Here is a 6000-nt window from a genome sequence, read left to right as displayed (position 1 = left end):
AAGGTGTTCTGAACGTGGATCTGACCGTAGGGAGGAAAACCATCCCTACGACATTCTTCATTGTCGATAGCAAGAGCACTTACGCTGTCCTGCTAGGGAGAGATTGGATCCACGCCAACTGTTGCATTCCATCTACGGTGCACCAATGCCTAATACAGTGGGATGGAGATGAAGTAGAAGTCGTCCATGCAGACGATACAGCCGAGATTTCAACGGCTGGCATGAACGTTTGGGAGATAGAAGGCCAAGAGCCACTCTCAGGCATCACTTTGGACGACTGCGAGTACATCGACGTGTCAAAAAACGGGGTGAGGCTGGTCTTATCCACTGGCCTGACCGTGTAACAAGAGCAAAGTCTATGAACGTACATGGGAAGGCCGATCCTTGTGATCGGCCCCAAAAAATAAAAAGTAATGATCTTGTCTCGAGTATGTCACCTAGTCATGGTGAAGCACGAACAAGATGTAAACCTCTTTTGAGCAATGCAATCAAGATGGGGGCCGATTCCGGCAATCGGCCCATATTATCCTTGCCATACGTTTTGCCTGTGTTCAGCGTCGATCTAACAGGTGACGGAAAGCTAGGGTATGGGTTTACATCGGCTGATGAGCTAGAAGAAGTCGACATTGGTCCTGGGGATAAGCCACGACCAACCTTCATCAGCAAGAAGTTAGATCCATATCTCAGGAGCCAGATGATAGTTCTATTAAAAGAATACCCAGATTGCTTTGCATGGGATTACACAGAGATGTCTGGGCTAGACAGGAGCATCATTGAGCATCGGCTCCCTCTAAAGAAAGGATTTCGGCCATACCAACAACGAGCACATCAGATGAAGGCCGAAATTCTCGAAGAAGTCAAGAAAGAGATCGAGAAAATGTTGGCCGCCGGGTTCATCAGGCCATGCAGGTATGCTGAATGGATCTCCAGTATTGTACCTGTGGAGAAAAAGGATGGCCGATGGCGTGTGGCTATAGATTTCCGAGATCTCAACAGAGCCACTCCAAAGGATGAATATCCAATGCCTGTGGCAGAAACATTGATCAACGCAGCTACTGGCCACAAGGTATTGAGTTTCATGGATGGCAATGCCGGCTACAACCAGATTTTCATGGCCCCAGAAGATATACACAAGACTACATTCCAAGTACCAGGATCAGTGGGCTTGTTCGAATATGTGGTCATGACTTTTGGTTTGAAGAATGCCGGTGCAACGTACCAACGAGCCATGAATTATATTTTTCATGATCTGATCGGCAAGTTGGTGGAAATCTACATCGATGACGTGGTGGTCAAGTCTGTCTCCATGGAAGGACACTTGGATGATTTGCGACGCATCCTAGACTGAACTCGGAAGTTCGGACTCAGAATGAATCCAAAGAAGTGTGCCTTTGGTGTGACGGCCGGTCAGTTCCTAGGTTTTCTTGTTCATGAACGAGGAATTGAGATCGGCCTGAAAAGTCAGGAGGCAGTACGTACCATGCAGCCGCCTACCACGAAGAAGGAGCTCCAACGTCTGATCGGCAAGATCAATTTCGTCCGGGGATTCATCTCTAATCTCTCAGGACGAATTGAGCCGTTCATGGCGTTGGTCAAGATTAAAACTGATGACGAGTTTCACTGGGGGGCAGAACAGCAGCAGGCGTTTGATGAGGTTAAGCGGTATCTAACAACACCGCCTGTAATGGTTCCGCCTCAGCAGGACAGGCCGTTCTATATCTACTTATCAGTAGCTGACACGTCCATTGCTTTAGTGGTGGTGCAACTCTACGAGGGCGTTGAAAAGGTTGTATTCTACCTCAGCAGAAGGATGTTGGATGCAGAGACAAGGTATCCTGAGGTCGAGAAGTTATGCCTCTGCCTGTTCTTCACCTGCACCAAGCTCCATCACATCCTTTTGACGGCAGAAATAATCGTCATATGCAAGTCAGACGTTGTCAAGCACATGCTGTCGGCTCCTGTTTTGAAAGGCCGACTTGGTAAGTGGATGTTTGCGTTATCGGAGTTTGATCTCCGGTATCAGCCTGCAAAAGCAGTCAAGGGACAAGCGTTGGCCGATCTCATAGCTGAATGGATCAATACTAATATAGCAGCACTATCTATACGTGCATGGGCTATGTTCTTCGATGGATCGGCTTGTGACGATGGTTGTGGCATCGGCATTCTGCGCGTGTCGCCTCGGGGGGCAACATACTCCTTCTCCATCAGACTATCTACTCCTTGCACAAACAATGTCGCTGAGTATGAGGCAGTACGCAAGGGACTGGAGTTGCTGCTGGAAGCCGGGGCAGAAGCGGGGGAGCTTTTTGGAGACTCGAAGTTGGTAATTTACCAGCTCACGGACGAATACAAGTGCGAGAGTGAGTCGCTCTTCCCATATTGGATGGAATGTCGTGAGCTGATGACACATTTTCGGTACATCAATTTCAATTGGGTCCCAAGATCTCAGAATATCGACGCCAATGATCTCGCGCAAATGGCGTCAGGGTACAAGGACATACCAGACGGGTCAGAAGTTCAGGTGCAGTTCCTGGAACAGGATGACTGGAGAGCCGATATCTTCAATTACTTGAAGGATTCGGCTCGGGGGGCACCTAAACGGATAAGATACAAGGCTATGAAATATGTCCTTATAGGAGATGACATGTTCTACAGGACGTTGGAAGGGTTACTGCTCAAGTGCCTGGGACCAACTGAGTCTAATCGGCTCTTACATGAGGTGCATGAAGGCGCCTGTGGAACTCACCAATCGGCTCATAAGATGAAGTGGCTGATTAGGCGATCAGGGTTTTATTGGCCCACTATGCTTGAGGATTGCTTCAAGTACTACAAGGGATGCCAAGCGTGTCAGATGTTCGGGAAGATTCAGATGGTACCCGCGTCAGCGATGAATCCCATCATCAAGCCTTGGCCATTCCGAGGTTGGGGCATGGATATGATCGGCAAAATCCATCCTGCGTCAAGCAAAGGCCACGAGTGGATTCTGGCCATTACAGATTACTTCACCAAGTGGGTGGAGGCCACTCCTATGAAGAAGGTAAAATCAGAAGATGTTATCAAATTTGTCAAAGAACACGTCATTCATAGGTTCGGGATTCCCCAAACAATCACGACCGATGGAGGTTCGGTCTTTATTTCTAAAGAATTCAGAAAATTCTGCGATGACATGGGGATTAAGCTGATCCGATCATCTCCATATTATGCTCAAGCCAACGGGCAAGCTGAAGCGTCTAATCAGAGCCTGATCAAGCTGATCAAGAGGAAGATTGACGAGAATCCTAGGGTTTGGCATGAAACACTGTCAGAAGCTTTGTGGGCCTACCGCATGTCATGCCATGGAGCCATAAAGACTTCGCCTTACCAGCTTGTCTATGGGCAGGAAGCCGTATTGCCTTGGGAAATTACGGCTGGATCAAGACATGTCACGTTTCAGAATGATCTAACAGCTGAAGAATATGCAGCTTTGATGAGTGACACTATTGAGAATGCAACGGAACTTAGACTTTGGTCGTTGGAGAAGATTAAAGAGAATAAAGCTAGGGTAGCTCGTGCATACAATAAGAAGGTGAGACCAAAGGAGTTTCAAGTTGGTGATCTAGTATGGGAAGCTGTGTTGCCATTAGGAACCAAGGATAAAGCGTATGGTAAATGGTCTCCTAATTGGCACGGTCCATATAAAGTCGTCCAGGCGTTGAAGGGTAATGCATACATGCTAGAGCAGCTGGACGGTGCTAAGTTCCCAGTAGCTGTCAATGGTCAACATCTCAAGAAATATTTCCCAAGCATGTGGGATGACCAGTAAATGAAATATGGGGGCCGATTCATGAAATCGGCCAGGAAAAAAAAAATTATACAAATCATAGCCGATGCGCAGACATCGACTTGAGAAATATGGATATCAGTACAGCCGATGCATGGACATCGACTTTAGAATAACGAAAAAGCTGATGTGTAGCCATCGACTCTAGAGGAACAAAACTCAATGGAGCGGATTAACAGATCATGGCATCTGAGGAAATTTTCCCGTGGATTTTGCTGAATCTGTGCGTTTGAGACTGGGAGATGGCGTGGACACGAATTGGATCTGTTCACCGTGTGAATAGGCAACTTTTATGGCCTTAGAGCATGTTTATGGCATAAGCTGATGCCTTGCCATCGGCTCTTTGTGCATCAACTTCGTTTGACAATCGGCAAAATCGACAAGGAATCAAGATTAATAGAGGAATATTTTTCTTCATTAATAAAGGGGATTTCTTACAAGAAAAGAGCCGATTGCTCAGGGGAGGAAGAACAAAAGAAGGGCCTATTGGCCAATCTGCTACTACTACTAGACCTATACTAGTAGACCCTACTCTACGGGCCGTCGCTGCCCTCGTCGTCGGAGCTCTCGTCGGCGCTGCTGCCGGCGAGCTCCTCGTCGCTGCTCCCATAGCCCTCTATGGGAGCCTCCTCCTCCTCCTCCTCGTCGTCGTCGTCGTCATCATCCGATTCGGCGCGGAAGCGCTTCGCCGGCGGATAGTCCTCGAGGGAGTCGTCATCGTCTTCTTCTTCCTCCTCTTCGGAGGAAGTGTAGCCATCCCACGAGAACGAGTCGTCCTCGCTCGTCGCTTCCAGCTCCCCATCGGCGAGGAACTAAAGGTCGTCGTCGCCACTGGTCAAGGACTTGTCGTCCTCAGACCAGACGTAGGGCTCGTGGTCCTCCTTGTCCCATTCCGATGCGGCGAGGATGTCGTGCGCCGCCAGCGAGCCCCACTCCAGCGTCGGCTCACGAGATGAGGAAGAGTCGATGAAGACTGATGAGGTGGAGGAGGACGACGAGGAAAAGGACTGGGAAGAAAGATCCGACGAGGCGGAGGAGGAAGAAGAGGACGACATGGCTACGGGAGATGGGGAATTTTTTGGGTGCCGACGGCCAGAACAGAGCAAGGGGATGAAGAGGCGAACTGTTCGGCGCGGTTAAATAAAGGGGATATAGTGGAGATTCAATGCCACAGCAGTTTCCGAGGAGGTGGTGCCCAAAGAAAAAAGAAAACAACGGTCAAATCACGCGGAGAAGTTGAGAAGGCAGGGCATCATGATGAAGGATACTGCGACGGTTTTGCTCTGCCACGACATGACCCGACGAAGAAAAAGCAGAGTGATTTTGGAATTATCAATTCCAAAACCAGGGGGCATGTGTTATCACCAGAATTTGACCGGATCAGAGGTGGGTCGCGATCAAGATTGGGCTTGAAGAATATACATGGAAGAAATACGTGAACCGGCCTTGTACACGAAGTTTGGGCTAGTTTGCCCTTGTATCTGTAAATATAGTAGGATACGTGTCGGTTAGTTGGAGTTTGGCTCGTGCACGGTTGGGATTATTCCCACGTTAGAAAGTCTACGGACTATAAATATGTATCTAGGGTTATTGAGAAAAACAACAATCACGTTCATCACAAACCAATCTTGGCGCATCGCCGACCCCTTGTTTCGAGGGTTTCTTCCGGGTAAGCATCATGCTGCCTACGTTTATTCGTTATCCATGCGTTGCTCGTGCTGAAGCCTTGTTGATGGCGAGCAACGTAGTTATCATAGATGTGTTAGGGTTAGCATTGCTTTACCGTGCTACATGCTTTTGTCCATGCAACCCTTAGACGTCTAGCCGTCCTTACACCTTTCTTAGGTGTAAGGGCGGCACCTGTCTTGATCATTGTTTAGTAGATCCGATCCGTTATGATCGCTCCTTGATTCTTCAAGGATTAGTTTAATATCTGTATAGTTAGGCCTTACAAACGGGTTGAATGATCCAGTAGCACGTAGGGTGTAGTTTGCTAACCCTAGACAAGATGTTCCGGGGATCAACTTAATGTTGGTTTTTAGGCCTTGTCTAGGGTCGGTTTATGATCACCGTGCGTGGCTGCCAGGCTCAATCACGAGTAGGATGTTCCGATTATGTGGTGAAAACCCTAGATCGTCGTAGGTCGTTTTAGCTTTGTTTTGATCAAGCAGGACCACCAT

Source organism: Lolium perenne, chromosome 2, assembly GCF_019359855.2.
Source record: "Lolium perenne isolate Kyuss_39 chromosome 2, Kyuss_2.0, whole genome shotgun sequence".
NCBI classification, from domain to species: domain Eukaryota; kingdom Viridiplantae; phylum Streptophyta; class Magnoliopsida; order Poales; family Poaceae; genus Lolium; species Lolium perenne.
The sequence above is the reverse complement of the archived record's forward strand: the minus strand, read 5'-3'. Positions refer to the sequence as shown.